This window comes from Suricata suricatta, chromosome 3, assembly GCF_006229205.1.
Source record: "Suricata suricatta isolate VVHF042 chromosome 3, meerkat_22Aug2017_6uvM2_HiC, whole genome shotgun sequence".
Lineage (NCBI taxonomy): Eukaryota > Metazoa > Chordata > Mammalia > Carnivora > Herpestidae > Suricata > Suricata suricatta.
Window position 1 is genome coordinate 127196565 of NC_043702.1, and position 26782 is coordinate 127223346.

Here is a 26782-nt window from a genome sequence, read left to right on the forward strand (position 1 = left end):
TGAATACATATACACACACACACATGGAGGTAAAACTGGGAGGCAAGAAGATGTCAGACTTTTAAAAAGAAGTTAGTATGTGGTGATAAAACATAAAACACTTTCCAAATGCTCTGTGATCAATAAAAGGCATATTTTGGTGAGTATCTGGACTAGAAAAAATTCTATAAATGCTAGTAGCACATACTTCTCATAGATTTGTATCTATTTTTATTTGAGGAAGAAACTTCACATCATGATGATCTATGGGAGTGGAATGCTGAGGGCACAATAGCAACAAGCAAATAAATGTCACAATTAATACTGGGGGAGATTCAAAATCTAAAGATGGAGAATGCACTGCTGAATTACTATGGACAGCCACCAGTGTGCGAGTTTACATCTAACTTCCAGGTTTAGACTTCTCTGACTTTGGAAACATGACCACAAAGGCCATCATCTTTTGCATATGGCTGGGATAAATTATTTGGCCAGCTGGGAATCCAAAGAAAAGCATCAAAATATGTTGGCACCACAAATGTCTTGGTAAGTAATATGATTGAGTTACACACACCCACACCCAAACACACACACACACACACACACACACACACACACACACACACACCTTCTGTCATGTTAACATGTCAGGATTAACTATTTGATCCAGATACACACACACATACACACATCTGTCATGAAACCTGTCTGCTCCTGGTTTCCCATCAAGCACTCCATCTTCTGAGTCCCAGGGCCCTGCTTGATTGCTCAACCCATTTAACTACAGCCTTAACCCTGATTAGCACTTTCCTGGAAAAGCCTGAAGGTTAGCTGGAACTTCCCCTGACCACGGAGCAAGGAGAGGGTCCTCCCAAGGGAGTCACTGTCAACAGAGAAAGATGTATGTTGTTCAAGGACCACATCTGCATCTGTGAAAAGAGGCTGAACTTGAGCTTCACCCATGAGTTCATTCAAATTAGGATAATCAGGTGACCTCAGTAAGTAGAAGCATTGTGGCATGGATTATCAGAATTTAGATTTGTCATCAAGGCTGAGAAAGAATTGAAAGTGACCAGCCAGAAGAGTCATCACTCACAGTGGGAGTATTTAGGGAGGCCCCTGGATGGGACGGTGAGGGGGACGGCAGTCTCTGAAGAACTTGTAAACGTGGCTGTATGAGGAAGCCAGCACTGAATCTCTGCTATAACCAAAGACACTGACACCCAAACAGGATCTGTCTTCTCATGGCACGTTTCTTGGCACAAGAAGAGCAGAGTATATGCTTTGGGAAACACTGGTTCCCATTCATCATTCCCTTCCCTGTTCTTCATTCCTCAGCGGTTTCATCCCAGCATCGCCCCTCTATGGCTCTTGCCCTTGTTAAGACCAGTGATTATACCTGCTGTCCTCCTGCTTGACTCCTTTGGGGCATTTAACACTCTGGGTCTCTTCCCCCTTCTGGAGATGTATTCTTTGATATTTGTAGCAGATTTTTTTCCCCATTTTTGGATTCACCTCATACACTTTTAGATCTTTCTTCCTTTTAAATATTTTTGGTGTCGGTATTCCATCCTTGGCCCTGCTCTCCTCTCCTTCTATACACTCTTCCCTGGTTGTTTGTTCCATTCATTACTTCCTGTGACAGGAGGCAAAATGCATGCATATAGAAAATGGCTTTTCCCAATTCTTTCTAACTGATCAATCTATTTTTTTTAATGCTTATTTATTTTTTGAGAGAGAGAGAGAGAGAGAGAGAGAGCGAGCGAGCATGAGCAGGAAAGGGGCAGAGAGAGGGAGACACAGATCCGAAGCAGGCTCCAGGCTCCGAGCTGCCAGCACAGAGCCTGATGCAGGGCTCAAATCCACGGACTGTGAGATCATGACCCGAGCCCAAGTCGGATCCATAACCAACTGAGCCACCCAGGCACCCTTGATCAATCTCTTTTAATGTAAATTTCTTTGAGAATTATGTGTTTATTAGGAGGAAGTGAAAACAGAAGTAGTGGCCTTAACACCCATCCCCTGTTACAGGTCTCTGACCATGGTCTCATGAAGCTCTAAGGACGGGTGGGATGATAATGGCTCTTCTGGAAGCCATACTTTGGCTTCTTCTGGTGCCTACTTTGAGAGCAAGTTAGGGGGTCCAATGCAATGTGGAACTCATCTACACGAGTACTATCCACATCTCAAAGCTTGAAATAGGGACTCAACCTCCTTGTGAGAGACCTGATTCTCCATGATCTTGCTCTCCATGATTGCTACAAAAATGGAAAATGCTTCCTAGACCATCTCAGATGTTGAATCTAGAAAAATGACTTTTCATTGTAGCTCTCACAAACACACAGAAAGACCTTAATACAAGTGTTACAAAAGAACAATTTGAGGTATTAGCTGTGGTTCCCCCTGACACTTCCAATGATCTTATTGCCAATTCCTCTCCCATTTAGTAGAGATATACATTTATGCTAAGGGGAGATTGTTAGAACAGAAATACTAAAGAATGGTATAGTTTTTGAGTCTCAAAAAAGTGTTTTGAAATGATTACCAGAGACAATTTTTTGAGAAAAAATAAAGACTTTGCTGTTCCAAAGTCTTGGCTTTTGAGTATCAAAACCAAAGTCTTGAAAGATTCTGAAGGTAAAGTTTGTTCTATGTAAATATAGGCTTAGGGAGAACAGACAAAAGATCAGACCATCCTATCCCAACTCAGTCAAGAGTCCATCATTGGCGGGGGGCGGATAATCAAAAAGGAAAAGAAATGAACTTAGATGCCAAGAGCTCTCTAAGAAAAAGTCCTGGCCTGCACCCTAAGCCACACCTTAAGTCTTCACATTAGTTAAGGGGAGGTTAAAAAATCCCAAAGAGTTTGAGAGTCTAAGATCAGTGAGGATCTGTGCTTTATAGGCCAAATAGAACCCAGGAAAGTGCCAAGGTACCAGAGACCCCCATGTCTGCATGAAGCAGCAGCTTCAGGGTAAAAATGAGTGTGAGTGCACAGAAATGAAGGCCCTAAAATAATGCCACATCCCCGCCCCCCCAACACACACACATCCTGGTTTCCCCATCCTTGAAGTGCCTTTAGGAAAGCACATGGAATTTTTTCAGGTCCCAAGAGACCTGAGGAAGTAGACTACATAGGACTGGTGAATTTCAGTGGCCTCCCAGTTTCTTGAGAAGGAGATAGAATGATCTGAGTAGAACACTCAACTCACTCTGGACCACGTGCACATGGAAACATCTCAGTGGATGCCAGGATAATGTGGCAGAGACCAAAGACCAGATATGATCTCAACCACACTGACATTACATAGGATCCTGGAAACTTATAAGCCCCCAAGGAGAGAGGCAGGAGGGGGAGAAACTCTGGATTGACTGAGTTTATCTTGAATTGCTCAATAATAAATTTAGCAGTGGAAATATAATTAATCTGAATTATAAAAACAGATATTTGAGTTTGTGGATTTAGAGTTCATAACTCCTACACGTTTTTTGCTTAAGTAAATTAAAAATAAATATATATAATGATGTCCAGGTGCCTGAGGCAAGCCCAACATAACAATTGGTCTAAATCTCCAAGCTTTAGAAATACTACCATCAGCCTAACTTCTAACACTCACTCTCTTCCCCGGGTCTCCTTCCCCAAGAGATCATCCAGATGACTTGAAATGAGAAAGGAGAGTGAATACTGGGTCGTTTGGGGCAGAGTCCCTGCCACCCCCGAAATGGCCCCAGAGCCAAAGCCTGAATAGTGGTTTCTATACTCCTTTAATTTGCGCTGGGCAGAATGGAAAACCACTGCACAAAATGAGCAGTCACACAGATCCCTTTTGGGATGCTTGTTTTGCTGCCCTCTGCCTCAGAGCTACTGCTGAATGGGGAGAGGAGGGCATCGTTAGCTCAGAGCTGCTGGCAATGGCGCTCCCGCAGCCAGTCCTGCTGCAGTGGCTGCTGTTGTTGGCGTTCTGCCTACGGCAGGCAGCTCTCCTCTCCCGCTGGGCGCCCACACCCCCAACCCATCCCGCCTTCTCCACAGAAGATGCAGAATCAGGCTGCAGCCTCCCACTGGGTCAGACCCTTGCTCTTCTGCATCCTAGGGTCTTCTAACCGCCCTTGGCAGGGCCCTCGGAAGCTCAGCCACAATCTCACTGGTTTAGGCCCCTCCTGTGGCTGAACTCTTCCAACTTCGAAACAGAAAGCTTTCTAGGGCACTTGCTAAGACTCAGGAGTCAAAGCAAAAAAGCTATACAATTCAGGGTTTCACATTTTGGGCCAGCTCTAAAGCAAACTGAATTTGAATTTAAAAATCTCAGTCTCTCAGAACTAAGCAGGAGTTTCATCACCTAAAGGTACCACTATATTCTTGGCCAGCTGCATTCCCTTGAGGTACTGTGAGGATTAAGTTAAATTTGATTAATGGAGAAAACAAAAATTCACTGCTTATAAAGTGATGTTTAAATAGAAATTATTGCATGTTCCTACATTAAATCTGAAAGGTGTTCTCTGCTGCTTAAAATAAGTGAGAAATATGTGATGTAGTTGGATTAAAGATATATTAATCTTTTCTAAAATAACTAATCACAGCTGGGACAGGTAAAAGGTTTGGGGAAAACAAAACTGCCCTGAGTATGTTCTCTCTATCAAAACTTCAATGGAATGTTTGCAAGCTCATTGACTTTAATATGAGCAACTTGCTTGCCTCCAAGTTCCCTTCTCCGTTCTGAATAGGAAATGAAAGCACTGATGAAATTTTGCAGACAGGGAATCCATTTCACCAACACTGATGGGGCATTTGCTATGGGCCAGGCAATGCAAGGGATACAAAGAGGATTAAAACACAGGCCAAGTCTTTAGAGGATTCAAAACCATCAAAGTGTACATACGCACAAATATGTATAATATCAAGGGGAAATGGTATAGCGGTTTTAAGAGCGCCATATAATGGGATCCAGGGAAAGGAGAATTATTCCACACTGGGGTGGGTCAAGGAAGGAGAGAGAAATAGGTAAAGTTAGAAATGGGGCTTCCCAGGGTGTGTAGGGGTTTCTTGACAAGACAAGGAGTGCACAGGTATTCTGGCAGAAGGAACCACAGACAGACTCACAGACACAAACAGCCTTGATTTGTTCCAATTGTTCAGTTCTCAGAAAACTGTGGCTAAAGACAAAGGTATATTGGACAGAAGCGGGGCCTCATACAAGAAAACACCTGGCTGTCAGGTTAAATAGTTCAGTCCCTATCCCGAGAAATCACCGATGTTCTTAAGAAGGGCAGTGACTTGCTTAGAAGGGGGGTGAGGGTTCAGACAGAAGCCAAGAGACTACAGAGGAAATGACTGCAACAGTGGAGTCAAGCTGGGCAAGCGGCTGATTCTCTTCTGGTTTGGTGTAGACGGAGCAGAAGAATGCCTCAGCAAATAACCGTTTAAAAATATTAGTGGACTGACAAAATAGCTTGAATCATATGAAACTGCCATTTTGGTACGTCAATAATTGTTGAGCACCAGCAATTTCACACAATTCAATCTAATACAAAATGACTGCCATAAGCTACTCTGAATTTAGGAGAGATACGAGAAGAACACACCACAGAATTAAATTTCTAGCACCAGGGATCGTATCTGTGTAACTTGCTTTGTACATTACCTACAACAGAATTGCCTAGAGCTAGATTCTTAATACTCTGATAAGGAACAAAAACCTGTCATATAAATTGCTTAGTATTTTTCTATTTCTTCCAGCTCCCTTTGTTGTTTATTTGGAAGTGAGTCACAAAAGAAAGAAGACTATCACAATGTACATAGAATAAGAAAAAGGAAGCTAAGATTCAAGGTGGTAGGAAGAGGCGAGAAATAAAGAAACTGAGGGCAGAGTTTGCTAACTGAAACTAGAGAAACTTAGAGTTACATTCTGGGGGTGGATGTGCCTGAGGAAATGTTAAGAGGATCTCTCTGGATTTCAGCTGGAGAGAGGGAAGAAATTCAAGGCCAGTGATGAGCAAAGGGGGATGACAGACGGATGGTGTTTACAGTGTGGGAAGAGGCTTCGGGAAGGTTTTAGGTAGATGTCTCTTCTAGGACAGATGCAGCATGATTTAGTTTGAATCCAGCCTCAGATACCTCAGCCCCCACCCTAACAAACATTTGCACGCGCACACGTGCTCATACACACGTACACACACACACACACACACACACACAGTTCCTCTTTGACTGCAAATTAACATTAAACTGTCTATTCAAGGAACCAAGATTTTGAAATCACACCCAAAGAAGTGACAAGTTGCGATTTCCCACCATGTGGTGCTACATGGAGCAGGGAAGGAGGGAGCGCAATCTGAAGACGCAGAATGCAAGCAGGCCTGTAAGTGGGGAGGTTATGTCCTCACCCCCACCCCCACCCCTCACCTCTGCAGTGTGGCACGCTGCGCCTGTTCAGACAAACGAACTTCTACACAGCACACCCTTTGTCTCTCCCCTGGAGCCCCCAACACTCACCGCCTATAGAGGAAGTAAGTGGTCTCCTATCAGAGAGCATCCCCAGATCAAGAGTAAATTCTGAAGAGCCACAGGTCCTGCTGTCTGAACTCCCCCTTTAACTCACCTAGAACGACCACCTGAGTTAACCTCAAGGCTTCGCATGACCCAATGTTTATAAGGGGAGGCGAGTGTAGCGGCAGAGGCAGGGGACAGAGTCCCGACAAAGGCCCCATGACACACTGCACAGCCTGCGGCGAGGTAGGGGGCTCTGTGCTCTGCTACGTCAGAGAGGCGTTGCAAGGTTGCAAAACTGGCCACAGTACTTTGCAGCTCCTGCCATACAGAGACATCTATTTCTCTAACACTTGGGTCTGGCTGGCCCTGTGACTTGATCTGACTAAAAGAGGTGCTGCCGGAGTTCTGAACGTGAGCTTCCAGAACCCTTGGGGAACCTTGAAATCATTACCACGTGAACCAGGTCAGTTAACCTGCAGGACGAGAGACCGTCCATCACTACCCCGGTCTACCACTAGCTGACCAGCAGACACCGTAGTGAGGCACTGCCTGACAGCTGAGTACAGGACTGACGCTGGCTAAGGCCAGCAGAAATCCCCAAGTTGTGAGCTGGGGAAAAAAAAAAGTTGTTTAAAGCCATTAAATTTTAGAGTGGCATGTTCTCCTGGAAAAATGGATAGAAAGGTGGTTGGAAAAAAAGTGCATAATAAAATCATTACTTAGCATTCCCCCAGAAGAGTATTATCTAGAAAAAAAGAAAATCTCTTCTCTTCTGAATTTTCCAGAAAAAAATTTAATAAGAGCTTCCTGTTTTTGCTGTCTTGGGCAGCAATTTTTCTAAAAGGCATTATGCACTTTCCAATTCCCTTAACAGATCATACAGAACATGATTTAACCTTTCTTCAGAATCATGAAACCGACATAAAACAATCACACTGTGCTACAGTCACACGGACACTTCAAGGCAGCAGTGGGGTCTACGGAGAAAAGCCAGGCTGGTATGGCCTGTTGCTCTCCCCACAAAAGGACATTCAGGATTTGACTTTTTACTTTCATAAAAATGTTGTGATTTTTAACAAGTCCATAAAGCAAGAACCATCACCTATGTTTCACAGCTTATATCACTGATGTTCTGTCAGTTTTCCAACAAGTACAGTTTTTCTCCTTTGATATTTGAGGAAATTTCAGGGTAGGGGCTGGACAAAGGGGCATGTTAAGAGAGGGTATGGGCCCTGCCAGGTGTGCCCCAACCCGCCCATCCTGCTTCAGTATTTACACTGGTGGGCTATGCATGCCCTTACCAAAGAGCCACAAATCTTTGTCATTTTTGAGTTCTTTTTCCGATTTTTTGTTGTTTTTCCTATTTTTTTGTTTTCTCTTGCTATTTACTCTTAGGCATTAACTCCTCCTCTCTCTAAGCCTACTTCTAGAAACCCTTCTTCTTCCCTTCCTATTAATGCATTGCTGTTTAAAAAAATCATATAATTAAGCATAAAATATAAAGAAATGAGTGCAAAATAAGGGTCTAAGGATTCTGCTATGAGTGAAGTGAATAAAATGTAATGTCTATATTAATGTTATGGTGGACTAGACACTCTGAACACCGTTCCACTATGAGAGACCAAGACCCTATGGCAAATTCAGATGTACCTTGGGGACAAATGCCAAAAACAGCCTGGAACTGTGAGATTACAGCCAGGGTGTGCTGCAAGGTGTGCGGGTGGGGAGGGATGAAATTCAACCTGTAATACCAGCATTAAGACGGACCCTATTGGGGGTTAAAGACGTCCCACTCAGTAGTGACCCCCAGTTTCAAAGAAGTTAATACAAATCCTGTCTGGAAATCAAGGTTTTGAGTTGAAAGTAAACCAAAATTAGACCCTCAGGATTAAGAGACTAAGGAAATCATGTGTGGAATCACACTTTTTATAAAGTCACCAATCACCCATGGAAATAAACTACTAGGAATAAAAAACTTAAGGGCAGTGGGGAGGGAATCCAAAATTGTAGAACCTCAAGGACTTTAGGTACCAGAATCAGCAGATTAAAAATATAAAATATGTAGCGAATCAGATATTTTTCAAAAATATAAAATAAAAATAAACATGGAACAAAATCCAATCAAAAATTTCCAGAAAAGCATGTTTCAACAAGTACAAAAAAACTGATATCATACCATGCATATTTTCAGACCACAATGCTATGAAACTTGAAATCAGCCACAAGAAAAAATTTGGAAAGACCATGAATACCTGGAGATTAAAGAACACCTGACTAAAGATTGAATGGGTTAAAAAAGAAATCATAGAGGAAATTAAGATGTACAATGAATTGGAAGCCAATGAATTGAAAACAAGACAGTGAAAACCTCAGAGATGCAGCAAAGGGGGGTCATAAGGGGTAGTATATAGCAATCCAGGCTTTCCTAAAGAAGAAAGATCTCAACTATAGAATCTCAAATATACAATCCTAAAGGAGCTGGAAAAAGAACAACAAATAAAGCCTAAAAGCAATAGAAGAAGGAAAATGATAAAGATTAGAGCAGAAATAATGATAACAAAATTTAAAAAATAGATCAACGAAATCAGGAGCTGGTTCTTTGAAAGATTAACAAAATTGATAAACCCCTAGCCAGAATGATCAAAAAGAAAAAGGACCCAAATAAATAAAATCACAAATGAAAGAGGAGAGATCACAACTGATACCACAAAAATACAAATCATAATAAGAGAATATTGTGAGCAGTTATATACCAACAAATTGGGTAATTTGGAAGAAATGGACAAATTCCTCGAAACATATAAACTACCAAAACTAAAACAGTAAGAAATAGAACATTTGAACAGACCCACACCAGTAAAGAAATTGGATCAGTAATCAAAAATCTCCCAACAAACAAGAATTCAGGGCTGAGTGACTTTCAAGAGGAATTCCATCAAATATTTAAAGAAGAGTTAACGCCTATCCACTTGAAGGTGTTCCAAAAATTAGAAATGGATGGAAAACATCCAAATTCATTCTATGAGGCCAGCATTAGCTTGATTCCAAAACCAAAGACTCCACTAAGGAGAACTACAGACCAATTTTCCTGATAAACATAGATGCAAATATTCTCAACAAGATTCTAGCAAACCAGATCCAACAATACATTAAAAGAATTATTCACCCAATTATGTGGGATTTATTCCCAGGATGCAGAGCTGATTCAATTTGTACAAATCAATCAATGTCATACCTCACATTAACAAAAGAAAGGATAAGAACCACCTGAACCTCTCAATAGATGCAGAAAAAGCATTTGACAAAATACAGTATCCTTTCTTGATAAAAAATCCTCAAGAAAGTAGGGATAGAAGGATCATACCTCAAGATCATAAAGACTATATATGAAAGATCCACAGCTAATATCATCCTCAATGGGGAAATACTAAGAGCTTTCCCCCTACAGTCAGAATAAGACAAGAAAGAATTGAGGAAAAAAGAGATGATGTAAGAAAAGTAGTAATTTACTTATTTACCCAGAAATTCAGAGTTACGTTAATGAGTGCCTAGATCACACTTGACATTTTATGAAGTGACTTACATTCACACCTGGGGTGGGGGGGGTTGGCGGTGCACATGCATGCTTGTGTACACACACACAGATACCATATGTGGAATAGAAAAAGAGAACAGAACTGGGTCTTATTCCTCAGAGGATGTCCACTCTCACCACTGTTATTCAACACATAGCATTGGAAGTCCTTGCTTCAGCAATCAAATAATAAATAGAAACAAAAATAAATAAAAAGCATCCAAATCGGCAAGGAGGCAGTCAAACTTTCATCTTCACAGATGACATGATACTTTATGTGGAAAACCCAAAAAACTCCACCAAAAAACTGCTAGAATTGATATATGAATTCAGCAAAAAGGATACAAAATCACTGTACATTGGCACTTGGGTGGCTCAGTCGGTTAAGCGGCAAACTTTGGCTCAGGTCATGATCTCACACTTTGTGGGTTCGAGCCCCACGTCAGGCTCTGTGCTGACAGCTCAGAGCTTGGAGCCTGCTTCTGATTCTGTGTCTCCCTCTCTCTCTGACCCTCCCCTGCCCACACTCTGTCTCTCTCTTTCTCAAAAATAAGTAAACGTTACAAAAAAAAAAAACCAACAAAATCACTGTACAGAAATTGGTTGCATTTCTATACACCAATAATACAAGCAGAAGAAAGAGAAATCAAGGAATTAATACCATGTACGATTGTCTCCAAAAACCATAAAATACCCAGGAATAAACCTAGCCAAAGAGGTCAAAGATCTGTATACTCTGAAAACTATAGAAAGCTTATGAAAGAAATTGAAGAAGTATAAAGAAATGGAAAAACATTACATGCCCATGCATTGGAAGAACAAATATTGTTAAAATGTCATTATTACCCAAAGAAATCTACATTTCCAATGCAATCCCTATCAAAATAACACCAGTATTCTTCACAGAGCTAGAACAAACAATTATAAAATTTGTATGGAACCAGGAAAGACCCTGAATAGCCAAAGTAATGTTAAAAAAGAAAACCAGGGACAGCTGGGTGACTCAGTTGATAAACTGACCAACTTCGGCTTAGGTCATGATCTGAGATTTGTGGGTTCAGCCCCACATCAGGCTCTGTGCTGATAGCTCAGAGCCTGGAACCTGCTTCAGATTCTGTGTCTTCCTCTCTCTCTCTCTCTCTGCCTCTTCCCCACTCATACTCTATAATTCTCTCTCAAAAGTAAATAAATATTAAAAAAATTTTTTAAAGTGATAAAAAACCAAAGCTAGCAGCCTCATAATTCTGGACTTCAAGATGTATCACAAAGCTATAATCATCAAGACTGTATGGTACTGGCACAAAAACAGACATATAGATCAATGGAACAGAATAGAGAACCCATAAATGGGCCCACAAACATATGGCCAACTCATCTTTGACAAAGCAGGAAAGAATATCCAGTGAGAAAAAAAAAACAGTCTTTCAGCAAATGGTTTTGGAAAAACTGGACAGTGACATGCAGAAGAAAGAACCAGGAACACTTTCTTACACTATATACAAAAATAAACTCAAAATGGATGAAAGGTCTAAATGTAAGAAGTCATCAAAATCCTAGAGGAGAAATCAGGCAGCAACCAGTTTGACCTTGGCTGCAGCAACTTCTTACTTGACATGTCTCTGGAGGCAAGGGATATAAAGCCAAAAATGAACTACTGGGACCTCAACAAGATAAAAAATAACTTCTGCACAGTGAAGGAAACAATCAGCAAAACTAAAAGACAACTGACAGAATGGGAGAAGATATTTGCAAATGACATATCGGAAATGTGGTTAGTATCCAAAACCTATAAAAAACTTATCAAACTCAATGCCCAAAAAACAAATAATCCAGTTAAGAAATGAGCAAAAGACATGAATAGATAACTTTTACAAAGAAGACATCCAGATGGCTTACACACAAAAAGATCCTTAATCAATAGAGAAATACAAATCAAAACCACAATGAGATACCACCTCACACCTGTCAGAATGGCTAAAATTAACTCAGTAAACAACAGATGTTGGCAAGGATGCAGAGAGAGGGAAATGCTTTTGCATTGCTGGTGAAAATGCAAACTACTGCAGCCACTCTGGAAAAAAGTTCAGAGGTTCCTCAGAGAATTAAAAATAGAACTACCCTATGATCCAGCAATTGCACTACTAGGCATTTGTCCAAAGGATACAAAAATTCTAATTCAAAGGGGCACGTGCACCCCAATGTTTATAGCAGCACTACAGACAACAGTCAAAGTATGAAAAGAGCCCAAATGTACATCCACTAATGAATGGATAAAGATGTGGGGTGTGTGTGTGTGTGTGTGTGTGTGTGTGTGTGTGTGTGTGTACTGGAATATTACTCAGAGATCAAAAAGAATGAAATCTTGCCATTTTCAACAACATGGATGGAACTAGAGTGTATTACACTAAGTGAAATAAATCAGTCAAAGACAAATATCCTACGATTTCACTCATATGTGGAATTTAAGAAATAAAAAATATGAATATAGGGGAAGGGAAACAAAAACAAGATAAAAACAGAGAGGGAGGCAAACGATAGGGGATTCTTAAATACAAAGAATAAACTGAGGGTTGCTGGAGGGGTGTTGGGTGAGGGGATGGACTACATGAGTGATGGGTATTAAGCAGGGCACTTGTTGGGATGAGCACTGGGTGTTATGTGTAAGTGATGAATAACTAAATTCTATTCCTGAAATCATTATTATACTGCATGTTAACTAACTTGGATAGATAGATAGAAAGAGAGAGAGAGAGAGAAAGGAAGGATGGAAGGAAAGAAGGAAGGAAGGAACGATGGAAGGAAAGAAGGAAGGAAGGAAGGAAGGAAGGAAGGAAGGAAGGAAGGAAGGAAGGAAGGTAGGAAGAAGGGAGGGAGGAATAAATTACCAGGAAAATTGATAAAATAATAGAATTTTTAGAGGTGAAAACTATAATCAGTGAAATTTAAAGCACACTGAATAGGCTGATTATAGGTGAAGAAAGACTTCCTCAGAAAGCAACAGAAAGACAAGAAAAAAAAAAACCTTCTGAATGAGAAAACAGGCAGCAAGAAGGATAGAATGAAAAGGCCTAATTTTTCATCAGAAGATCAGTGAAAACAAGACAGGAAATATTTGAAACAATAATTAATGATAGTTTCCTAGAATTTATGAACACCAAGAATCCATAGAGAAAAACACACACAAGCCAGAAACACGCAAAGAAACCCTCAGGTAACTATATTGTAGTAAAACATGAACACCAAACACAAAAGGATATCCTAGGAGATGCCAGGGAGAAAAGACAGATCACCTACATAAGAATGAAAGACTTAAAGCAGGCTTCTCAAGAGCTATAATGAAAGCTAGAAGACAAGTAATATTTGAAGTTTCTCAGAAAAAAAATAAAGACACTTTCAGGTATACAGGTATACTGATTTATTTCACTTAGTGTAATGCACTCTAATTCCATTAAAAAAAAAAAAAAGACACTGAAGCAAATTCACCACAGGTAGGCCTTCATTAGAGAGACTTCCAAAAGATATACATTAAAAATAGGGAAGGTCTGAGACACAAGAAGTGGTGGTGAGAACAGGAAGAACACTTCAAAATAAACATTTAGGAAGTAAAAGGAGGGGGTAATAAAGATAAAAACAAGCAGTCATGATACAGAAAACAAGAATAATTGGTAAGAATCAAGAAAATCAAATAATGGCTCTTTGAAGAGGCCAATGAGGAGACAAACTCCTGGTGATATGAATTAAAAAAAAAATACTAAGATGGATGATGGAGAATAACTATCAAAAAAAAAGCCCCAGATAATTAAAAGCAATAAGAAAAGTGGTGTGACTAGCTTAATAACAAAACTGTGAAGAAAGTATGTGAATTAAGCAAAATCATAGAAAAAGAGAACTTGTGAAAACCTACCTCAGAAGGCCTACAACCATTAAATAAGTTAAATCAGTAGCTAAAATATTTCTACAAATATTGGAAAAAGTAATCCAGGAGTATATAAAACATGATGTCATAAATAGGTTGGCTTCATTCCAGGAGTACAAGGTTGTTTAACTTCAAAAATCTAAAGCCAAATTCACTTATTAACATACTAAAGCAATACAACTACGTTATTAGTTAAATGGATGTGCAGAAATAAGCATTTGATAATATTCAGTATCTAATCCTAACAACAAACTGAAAGGGGACCTTCTTAATCTGAAAGAGATTACCTACCCCAAGTCTACAGATATATCATTCTTATATATGATATATGTAAAAGAGGTCCATTTTAAACCACAAAAGGACAGAACTATACCTGAAGACTCAACATTGTTCTAGCCAGTGAAATAAAATGAAGAATTGGAAAAAGAGCAAAATAATCGTTTTCCACAAATAATATAACTATTTATAGAAAAATTCATGATAGTTTATAGATAAACTGTTAGAATTCTTTTTAGAAGTTTAACAAATTTGCTAAATGTGTAATTAATACACAAAATAATATGACTTCTATATTGTTTCTTAAAAACAATTGCTTTAAAAAATTTTTTTTAATGTTTTCTTTATTTTTGAGAGACAGCATGAGCAGGGGAGGGTCAGAGAGAGGGGGAGACACACAATCTGAAGACAGGTTCCAGGCTCTGATCTGTCAGTACAGAGCCTGACGCAGGCTTGAACCCATGAACCGCAAGATCATGACCTGAGCTGAAGTTGGATACTTAAGCAACTGAGGCACACAGGAGCCCCCAAACAATTGCTTTTAAAAAACCATTTAAAGAGATTTTTTACAATAGCAAAAAACAAAATAAAAAAATTTAAAAAAAAGAAAAAAGGAAAAAGAAGGTACTTATTAAGGATTTATAAAATACCAATATTTATGGTAAAAAAATTTTTTTTAATTTTATTTAAAGATATTAAAGGAGTCCTAAATAAATAGATATATATACCATGTCCATGGATAGTAATCTCAGTATATCAAATTTAGCCAAATTAATCTTTATATTCAATGTAATTCCAATAAAATACGGAGATTTTTAGAAAGCCTATTCTAAAATCTATATGGAAGAACAAATATGGGGTAGTGAAGAATCGCCAGGGCACTCCTGTAGAAGAGAAAAATATAAATATCAAGATGTGTTTAAAACCTGTGTAACTGGGATGCCTGGGTGGCTCAGTTGGTTAAGTGTCTGGCTTCGGCTCAGGTCATGATCTCATGGTTCGTGGGTTCAAGCCCCACGTCGGGCTCTGTGCTGACAGCTCAGAGCCCGGAGCCTGCTTCGGATCCTGTGTCCCCCTCTCTCTCTGACCCTTCCTGTTCCCGATGTCTCTCTCTGACTCTCAAAAATAAATAAAAAACATTTTAAAAAATTAAAAAAAAAAAACCTGTGTAATTAAGGGGAACCTGGATGGCTCAGTTGGTTAAGTGTCCGACTTCAGCTAAGGTCATGATCTCACGGTCTGGGAGTTTGAGCCCTGGGTCAGGCTCTATGCTGACAGCTCAGAACCTGTAGCCTGCTTCAGATTCTGTCTCCCTCTCTCTTTCTGCACCTCCCCCAGTTCATGCTCTGTCTTTCATACATATATTAAAATTTTTAAAAAATAAATACATACATTAAAATAACATACATTAAAATTTTTTAAAAATAAAAAAAATAATAAAACCTGTGTAATTAAGTTAATGTGGTACTGGTGTTGAAAGTGAAAATTTAGGGGTGAATGGCTGGTTCAGTCAGTAGAGCATGAGACTCTTGACCTCAGAGTTGTAAATTCAAGCCCCATGTTGGGTGTAAAGATTACTTTAAAAATATTTGGGGGGGGCGCCTGGGTGGCTCAGTCAGTTAAGTGGCCGACTTCACCTCAGGTCATGATCTCACGGTTCTTGGTTCATGAGTTTGAGCCCTGAGTCAGGCTCTGTGCTGACAGCTCAGAGCCTGGAGCCTGCTTCAGATTCTGTGTCTCCCTCTTTGCCCTTCCCCTGCTCATGCTCTGTCTCTCTCTCTCTCAAAAATAAATAAACATTAAAAAAAATTTTTAAATTTTTTAAAATGAATTGATAATTTAAACAAAGGAACAGAATACAGGACTCAAAAACAGACCTTTGCAAATATGAACACTTTATATATGACTTGGGTATCACTGCAAATCAATGGAAAAAAAGAATGGCGTAAGATATAGGGATTAGAGATACTAGGATACATCCATACTCACTAAAGTAAAATACAATTTGATATACCTCATACCATGTATTACATGAATTACAAAGACTTCACTGGGAAACCTCCAATTTTAAACATTTTAGAATATGGGAGAATATAATTGTAACTTGGGCTTTAAAAAGAGTTTTCTAAAGAAGCTCAAAGAATAGTAAGCATATAAAAAATATTAATTTGATCACTTTACAATTAAGGTTGTAAGGACGCAGGTCTGAAACTGACTCCATTAGACAACAGAAGGGCACACATTGCCCAAGGCAAGAGGGACCACCCTTGTAACGCCCAATCAGGAAAGGCCAGCTAACATCCTTAACATTTCTAAGGGCAGGCCTAAAGATGGAGGCTAAGACTAGTCACGCCCAATGTGAGGGTCCTGAGCCCACTCTGTGATTGGTCAATACTCTAAATGTTGTGATTGGGTCCCGCCAAAAGTAATAAATACTCTAGGCAATGTGAATGGTTAAACCTGCTGTCAATAATATTGTATAATAATTATTGGATCACTGTACCTATGTCACAATTTCCTGTAACTCCCCCGTCCCAAACTCATAAAAGCCCTGCCCCACCTTTGTTCAGGGCTCTCAGCATGGATCCACTGCACTGGTGAAGTCTGTGAGCCCGAGTTTATAAGCCCGTAGTAATAAAGCCCTTTGATTTTGCATGCGTGACTCGGTCTCCCTGGCGGTCTCTGGTTTTTGGGGGTGATATTAAAATCTAGGCATATCAAGGCCTTCTACTTCAAATAACTCACAAAGTAAGCAAAAAGACAAAGTACGGAGTGTGAGCTTACTGCAATATATTTAACGGACAAAAGAAAAATATGAAGATATATATAAAGTACAAAAAAATCACATATATGTCTCCAAATAGAAAAGCAGGCAAACAACATAATTCTTTTACAATAGAAGGAACTTGATAATGAATTTGAAAAATGCTCAATATCATTTGAAATTCTGGAAATTCACAAAATAAACCAGATTCTACCTCATCTAGAGTACAAAACCTACTAAATTTGATAATACCAAATGAAGACAAGGATGTGGAACACCAAGGTCTCTTATGTTCTACTAATAGAGGTATAAACGTGTACCATCATTCTGGTGTTATTTTGCCAAGCTGCGTATGCTCGCGCCCAATGATATGGCAATTCTACTGTTGATGTGTCCCTGGAGAAACTCTCTCAGAGACATATGACAACATATGAGCAAAATTTTTCAAATCAGTATTATTAGTGATAGCAGAAAGCCTGATATCATCCAAATGCCAATCAACATAAGACTGGGTTAATGAACTTCAAATAGACAACAGTGTAAATGGATATATGATATTTTCTTTAAAAAATAGACGAAACACTCTATGCCTATAGATGATTTACAAATATTAACTTAATGTTTATAAAAATACAGTGAGTTAAGTACTATTATTACCTCCATTTTGCAGAGAGGGACACTGGACACAGAGGGTACAAGGAACTAATTAAATGAAAAATGCAAGTCCAAAACACAACGTATAGCAGTATATGTTATTTTCGTAAAACTAAAAACCAAACAGTACTCAAGATTATATTGTTTTGGAATATATATGTAAGAAAATGTTTTTCAAAGAACAGATGAATGATATGCCTAAAACCTGAGAGAGTAGTTCTCTCCAGGAGGTTAGCAGACCTGCAGATGAGAGCTTTGGAAGGACTGGTGACGCTCTAGGTTTTATGACAGGCGGCAGGCTCATAGTTGATGATTATATCATTATACTTCATAACCTATATATGGATTGCATATAGTTTTGCTTCTACCAAAATGGTATTTTAAGAAATTCAGCACCTGCATTTGTGACATTAACTATTCAGGAGACCTTTTCTTTGCTTATTTTCTGGTTTTCAATTGTATTCCAAAGAGATAGGCTTGCAAGGTAGCTGACTTCCAGAAAGGCAAAACAAAGCTGTAACTTTTTTTTCAATGTGTGTATAGTCACTCCGATAATAAGTCAGGTTCCGATAGATGCTTATAGGGGAAACAAAATGATCAAAACCTGGTCTCTTCTTTTAGGCACGCTAAATGCAAAAATGAACTTGACCACCGAGAAATACAGCAGCTTCTATCTCATCTCCCTTGAACTAATAAGAGTCAGGATAATAATGGTAACAACAACAAAACAACAAAAATAACAATGATAACTTCCCCTTTCAGCTCTAACATGTAAAAAAGTTGAGGAGTTGTCACACTTGTCCTTATGACAATAAAAAGCCTGACAAAACTTGACCAAAAAAACTCCACAAAACAATGACTTGTCTTAAAACCACCATGGAACTGAGTCAGTAGGGCTGCCACTCTCCAATCTGTAAACACAGGCCCATTCAGAGACCTATCCAAGATCTGCTTACCTGAAGAAGAAACTGAAGGAGCAACTGCTAGGGACACTTAAATGGTAATTTTGATGAATTGTTGATAATGTTGACTGTGGATTAGCATGAGAATGAGAAAATCCTAGAGATCACAGTCTACAGGGTACACCAGATGTTTACAGGTTTTCCTTCCAAGCATCCCTCCAGGTCCTCACTGTGAAGAGCCAAGAAAAATATGCTTGTGGCTCTCTCAAGGGTGTGGAGGGGTGAAAATCACTCAGAAATGCACCCACAGAATTCCTTATAATGAAGACCTACACTCCAGGGAAAAACATTTATTTAGCAAAGCCTCATTCCAGTTGGGGAAGAGCATTCTTCCCCTTCTAGTCCCTTCTGGCCTTCCAGGCCTACTTTAGGGATGAAGAAAAAAAAAAAAAACTATCCCACTAGAAAAAAATTCGTGTGAAAGTCACAATCCAGAGCCTCAAGCCTCCTAGAATACTGAGATTTAGTGGCAGGATTGCAGAATGCTGCTTCTCCCCAACATCAGACTACCACCCAATGGGGATCCAAAGTACAGTGGTTTGCAGCTGAAAGAACTGCAAGAGGTAGGCGCTCTCTTAAAAGGAGTACTTAGAGCATTTCACATCAAGAGGACAGAGTAACAAGACACTAAAGGGATCTGAAGTCTCAAGGCACCTATAGCTACAACAAACACTGAGCACAGATAAACTCATAGCCAGATTAACACAGATGGTCTCACTAGTGACCTAGGTACCTCAGTATTAGGTTATTTGATACGTGTCCATCTTGCAGCCCAAAAAAAAAAAAAAAAATTACAAGGGGGAGGGAAATAAAAGAAACAATGCAAACTTCAGAACGAGACTCAGATATGACACAAATGTCAGAGATATCAGATAAGGAATTTAAAATAACTATGATTAATATGTGAAGGGTTCAAATGCAAAAATAAACAGCATGCAAGGATAGATGGGTAATATAAACAAAGAGATGGCAACACTAAGGAACATCCAAAGGAAATGTGAGAAGTTAAAAACAATGTAACATAAAGAATGCCTTTAATGGGCCTATCAGTAGACTATACACAGCTAAAGAAAGAATCAGTGAGGTTGAAAATAGGTCAATAAAACTACAATGCAAAGAGAGAAAAAAAAACCTATAGTAAAATATCCAGGAAATGTGGGACAATTTCAGAAGATGTGGCGTACGAGTAATGAGAATACCAGAAGATGAGGAAAGAGAGAGGAGAGCAGAAGAAATGTTGAAAGAATAAAGAACTTTGCAAAATTAAGTAAAGACCGCCACATGACAGATCCAGTGATCTGAGAAGATCCCAGGCAAGATAAATTATGATAAGAACAATAACAAAGAACTACACCAAAGCTTGGCATCGACAAACTTCTATAAACAAAAGACAAAGAAGAAATCGCAAAAGAATTCAGCGAACTTTCACCTTCCCTAAGAACTACAGTGAATTTCTCATCAGAAACTAGGCAAGTGAAGAAGGGAATGAATTGAAATATTTAAAGTGTTAAAAGAAAAAGACACCAACTTAAAATCCAATAGCCAATGAAACTACCCTTCAAAAGTGAAGGAGAAATAGAAACTTCCTTAAACAAACAAAAATTGACAAATTACATCTTAGGCACATTTTCCATGAAAGAAAATTTTAAAGGTCTTCAGGGAAAAGAAAAAGGAAATGTATCAAAACACAAATATACATAAAACAATAAAGAGCATCAGGAAGGGAACAGAGTTAAAACAGTCTTACCTTTCTTTGTTCTTAATTGACCTAAATGGTAACTAAATGTTCAAAGTAATACTATTAACAACATATTAGGTGATTACAGCATATATAGAATGACAACAGTGTCATAGCAGATGGAAGGGACTGAGAATACTCTGTCGTAAGAAAGATATATGACATGTGAAATATGAAATAGCAGAGTGCTATCTGAAAACAGACTTAGATTAGTTAAACATGTAAACCTCGGGGTGGCTGGGTGGCTCAGTTGGTTAAGTGCCAGCTTTGGCTCAGGTCATGATCTCACGGTTTGTGGGTTTGAGCCCTGCATCAGGCTCTGTGCTGACAGCTAGCTTAGAGCCTGGAGCCTGCTTCAGATTCTGTGTCTCCCTCTCCTTCTCTGACCCTCCCCTGCTCACACGGTCTCTCTCTGTCTCTCAAAAATAAAAAAAAAAAAAAAAGAAAAAACATTAAAAAAATGTAAACCTCAAAGTCTAGGACAATCACTATTTTTTTTACATAAGTATAATTGATATGCCAAGAGATAATCGTCTTAAATGCTCAATTAAAACTGGGAAAGCAAATAAAGGGGAAAAAAGAACAAATGTAACTTACAAAGGATAGTTAAAAATATGATAGATATTAATTCAACTACATTAATAATGATTTGGGAGGGGGGCCCTGGGTGTCTCAGTTGGTTAAGCATCTGACTCTTGATTTCGGCTCAGGGCATGATTCATGGTTTGTGAGTCTGAGTCCTGCACTGAGCAATGTGTTGCCAGCACAGAGCCTGCTTGGGATTCTGTCTCCTTCTCTCTCTGTCCCTCCCCTGCTCATTCACTGTCTCTGTCTCAAAATAAATAAAGATAAAAACATTTTAAAAAGTAAAAAAAAAAGAAAGGTTTTAAATGTGAATGAATTAAATATATTAATGAAAAGACAGAGACTGTCAGAAGGGATTTAAAAGAGAAAGAAAGAGAGAGACCCAATCAAACAACTGTTTATTATATACAAGAAACACATTTTAACATATAAATAGTCAGACTTTCTTTAGTGGAAAAAAAAAAGATGTACCATGCTAACAATGATAAAAAAAAAACTGGAGTAGCTATTTTAATATCAGTCAAATAAGTCCTTAAAACAGGAAAAATTATCAGGGATGAGGAAGAGCATCTCATAATGAAAAAAGCAGTCAATTCTTCAAGAAGACAGAGAAATCCTAAATGTATACGCACTTAACAACAAAGGGTCAAAAGCTGATATCACCGAAAGAAGTAGGCAAATCCACTTTTATAGTTGGAGACTTAAACATGCCTCTTTCAGCAGCTGAGAAATCAAGCAAGCAGGTAGTCAGCAAAGATATAGTGGACTCAAACATTGTAAATCAACTTGGTAACTGGCACTTGTAGAATATACAATCAACAACAGCAGAATATACATTTTATACACATTCACATGGAAAGACCAACTTAGACCCTATTCTGGGTCATAAAGCATAACTTAGACAACTTAAAACAAGAGAACTCATACAAAGTATAGTCGAGGATTATAATGAAATTGAACTAGAAATCCACAACCGAAAGATTGCTGGAAAATCTCCAAAAATTTGGAAATTTAACCACACATTCCTACCGATAATACATGGCTCAAAGAAGAAACCTCAAGATTAAAACCAAAAATATTTTGGGGGCGCCTGGGTGGCTCAGTCGGCTAAGCCTCCGGCTTCAGCTCAGGTCAGATCTCACGTTCATGGGTTCTAGCCCCACGTCGGGCTCTGTGCTGACAGCTAGCTCAGAGCCTGGAGCCTGCTTCTGGTTCTGTCTCCTTCTCTCTCTGCCCCTCCCCCCTCATGCTTTGTCTCTCTCTGTATCAAAAATAAATAAAACATTAAAAAAAATTTTTTTTTAAAACCAAAAATATTTTTAACTAAATGAAAACACAACTTACCAAAATGTGTGAGATGCAGAGAAAGTAGCACTTCCAGGAAAAATTGTAGCATTAACTGTGTATGTGAGAAAAGAAGCAAGATCTAAAATCAGTAACCTGAGCTTCCACCTTAGGAAATAGAGAAAGAAGAGCAACTCAACCCTAAAGCTAGCAGAAGAATAAAATAACAATAACTAGAGCAGATACCAATGAAACTGAAAACTAAAAAGCCAATGAAACCGAAAGGTGATCCTAATTCATCAAAACGAGATTATGGGGGAAACTCTAGGTATAATCCACCCATCAACCAACTTGTGAGACATAAGTAACAGGTTACCTTCTCCCAAAAGACAATGTTGGGAAAAGTAAAGGATAACAGTTACAGACACTTACTTGCAAAAAAGGAAGGAAATGACTGAAAAAAAAAAATTGTCATTCCCAAGCAATTTCAAAATCCAGCCAGGAAACCTCCATTTGGTTTCAAAGCCTGGGGATAATCCATGGTGATTCTCAGCTCTGCCCTCTCAGTCCTATTTCCGTTTTCATGAAAAGTATGTGCTTTTAATGGCATACGATTCTCAAATATTTCATGTGTCTCCTGTGTATGTCATGAGAACTCACTCTATTATACAAGAGGTTCACAAATCTTTCCTAGATAATTTCATTTTTATTCCTGGCTCCTCCTGAGATGGCTGAGGAAATTCACATACCTAATCTCTTCAAAGAGCCTTCTGTATGACTAGATACTCTAACCTTCAGAGGCACAAGCAAAAGAGTATTGAGTCATGTCCTTGGCCTTCTCTCCAGAGCATACTTTTCTGATTGTGAAACACCAAATTTTACTGTCTTTTGTAATACAGATTGACTGAAAATTTCTTCAATCATCAAGGCCTGGCTCACTCTTGTTTAACAATGATTCTCTCAATCTATCTCTTTGCCTTCATGTCTTGCTATCAACAGCAATAGAATGAGACCATGCCTTCAGCACTTTGCTTGGATATCTCCCTAGTTAAAAATCCAAGTTCACTGCTTTCGAGTCCTGAATTCCCCTGGCAATGACTTTAATACTCGTATTTCTACCAACAGTCTTTCCGTAATGATGTAGGCATTCTCTAAGACTAGATGCCTTTTCTACCAGACTCCTCATTTCTTTCTGAGTCCTCATTAGCAGAATCATTACCATACACATTTTTATTATTAGACATTTTATTATCCTTGCCTCTGTCCATAGCCTGATTTAAAAGCCAGTTCTCCATTTTTATTTGTTACTGCAGCACATCACTTCCAGATACTAAAGTCTATATTAATTTCCTAATGCTGCTGCAACCTATTACTACAAACTTCATGGTTTAAAACAACAGAAGGTTATTATCTTACAGTTCAAGAGGTATGAAGTTTGAAATGGGTCTCATTAGGTTTCAAATCAAGGTTTCGGTGTCAGCAGGGCTGTGTTCCTTTCTGAAGACTCTAAGGAGACTCTGTTTTGTTTAGTTTCTGCTTTTTCAATCTCTGGAGATTGCCCACACTCCTTAGTGTGTATGTCTGTGTGTGCTTATGCACGTGTGCTTGTGAGAGAGAGAGAGTGAGTGAATGAGAGAGAGAGAGAGAGAGAAGTAGTTACATTTATATTTATTTTATTTATTTTCATGGAGACCCTGGGGTGCATAGGCCAGATGTGTTTGGGGTGAAGCCAGATATGTGAAAGATAAGTCTACCAGCAGAATTTGCAGTGACTTTGATAAGAGAGGCTTGAAGGAAAACATTTAATAATTCGGGCTTATTAAAATTTTGGTGACAAAAGAACATCAATGCACACTTTTCCTGCCCCAGCCTTGCATCCACTATTACCCTTCTGCATCCTGATCTTCCTAAGGAACGTCCATTCATGCTGGAAGATTTTCATTCAACTGTCACCTCTGAAAAACCACCCCACAGCAGACTTACCCATTCTGCCTCTTGACATCTCACAGATGTCAAGTATTCTGGTATCTATTTCCATTACAACTCAGAGCACACTGCATTACAGTTTATTTTATTTTTAATTATTATAAAGTCTGTTTCCTTATCATCACTGCCAGTCCCCATGTCCCTCCACCCTTAAAATTTAGGGCAGAGATTTTGTTTGATTCAAAAACTACAAGTGTGGCTCCAGAACTTGCCCAGTGCCTGGCAAATGGGAGGTGCCGAGAGGCAGGGGTTGGAGGGAGAGGGAGAGACTCCCATCAACTCAAAGGGAAACAAATGTACTGAAACTCAATAAACCCCATGTTGTGCTTAGCTTTGTTCCATGATCTGCAAGAGCCCAAGCAATTAGGTTTCTCAGTACATGCTACTCTTGGCTTTGTCTTTTCAGCCAACCTTTCCACATTGCAGGGCCTGTTTCTACTGAGACCTTTCTCACATGCTTCTATTTTTCTCCAGTCCCTTATGCATGGCAGCTCCCAACGGCAGCCTGCTACTTGAGAAGTGTGAGCTCACTGTGATTTATATTGCAGCTGCCTTCTGGAAGGGGCCGTGGTCCAGCTGCACATTTGTATATTCATAGAGCCATACCCCCTACTCCACAGCCTCGTGGCAGCTGCAGATGGCACAACCATTTTTCATAAGGTGTGTAAGAGGAGGGGAGGGACAGGCTTTCACATTACCTGGAGGAGACGGCAGCTTCAGAGCAACCAAGAGAGCAGGACTGATAGAGAATTAGAAACTGAATAGGGAGCAGATAGTATCTCCTTATTCTACTGACATCTGCTTAAAGCTACTGTATAGGTGCACCATTATCAATTACCATTACACACTGTGCAGAATATTCTAAACACCCTAGAACTCCATGGAGGAGCTTATAAGCAAACGCTTTGAACTTTAGCTTTCTCCCTTTCTCTCTCTTATTCTTTCTTTCAGTATGATCTGGCTGATCATAAGCCCTGGAGTGAACAGCTCAAGAAAAAAGAACAAGAAGTTGAAATGGCTGACAGTATACAGGAATCAAGTCAGTAAAAAAGAAAAGGATCAGAAATCCAGCATTCTTGCCCACAGTGGACTTAACAGAGAAGGAATTTCCCAGAGGTCTGGGCTACCGTCTCTGTAAGAGCAGCAGCCACTGACACATCCCAAACAAAACTGCTGGCCACAGAAGGAATCTGTGAACTCACAGCTGAACCAAGAGGTGCAGTTCTCCAATGAGACATCCCGCATCTTAAGGAAAAACGAACAATGGGCCACCCACCTTGCTTACTGTCTCCAGGTATCCCAGGGTTTACAGTCGCATTTTGGCTCCTGCTTACATACAGCCTAACGCGACCTCCTTGTGCTGTTTTCTGTATATTCCCTTCATAAATCTAATCTCAAGAATTACCTTCCTTTAGGACCGGAACTGAGTTACCCATTTTATTTTTCAAGCCCGATCTTATTTAAGGTGGCTGTGGGCAGTTTGACTCTCCACAAACACCCATTCCTTCCCATAAACTGTTCAGGTCATAATGAACACACTATGTTTTCTCTATGATGGGGCAGATCATCATTGTATTCTGAGGTGAACTTTCATTTGATTCATTCCTTTAAACTGCACTGCATTTCTTTCCATTTGAATATAATTTCTATTGAAAATTAGCAAAAAACCCTAGAGATCTTTAATCTTTTTTCCTCTTCCCTCTTTCTTCTTCCCTTCTTGTCTCTTCCATCTATCCATTAGATCATCCAGCTGACTGAAGAAGAATATTCCAGACACTACTGAGATAGAGCACATTTATACTATTTAACTGCAAGAGGAATAGGATGTGAGGGAAACTGTATTATCCACAATAATGGTGAAGGATTGGGCTTTCTTCAGGACCTAGACACGGCTTCATTCATGAGGGCTAGTAATGATATCACAGAGGTCGCTTTATCTTTTGTGCAACAAAGCCACATGGTAGGACCCCGCAGAGGAAGACTCACCTGTTGTGTGCACGTGGGGGGTATTTGATGACAATCATTCATGCACAGGAGATAACAGGATATTCCAGAAGAATAAATCTTAATGTGTCAGAACAAACTTTCTTCTACCAGAGAAAAACTTTAGGGATCAAAAAGGATCAACGTGGGAGTAGCATTTTCATCATCTAGGACTCAGAGCCCACATCCCACCAATGGGATTCTTCTTTGCAATAAAAATAGGCTATAAACAGAGTGGTACACAATACTCCTTACACAATACCATCAGGGTTCTTGTTTCTGGAGATAATAGATTTAAAGTTACATTGATAGGAAACATATTTTTCAGGAACTAAACTGATGGTCTTCAACTTACCATCCAAGAAGTGTTTGATTTGGGAAACTTAGGAAGAAAGTGATCCCAGTCTTCCGCAGTGAAGCTTTGGAATTGGAATCAAAGCATCCTTGTCACCATCACTCTGTTCAAAGAGCCAGTCTGTCCCTAGTTAGAGTCAACAAACCCCTAGGCAAAGGAAAGACTCTCCTTTTATCTACTTGAAATCTGGAATATCAGTGTTTTCAAAATGCAAGTAGATATAGACATTCCTTTCT

The 26782-nt window shown here is 39.2% G+C and overlaps 1 long non-coding RNA gene across 1 annotated transcript; it reads left to right on the top strand.

Moving 5' to 3' along the window:
* Window positions 1–341: 341 nt before the first annotated feature.
* On the top strand, window positions 342–25203 carry LOC115286667. Its single transcript, XR_003906199.1, has 3 exons — window positions 342–525; window positions 6219–6338; window positions 25160–25203. It is a non-coding gene; the product is annotated as an uncharacterized LOC115286667 (long non-coding RNA).
* The last annotated feature ends 1579 nt before the right edge of the window (window positions 25204–26782 follow it).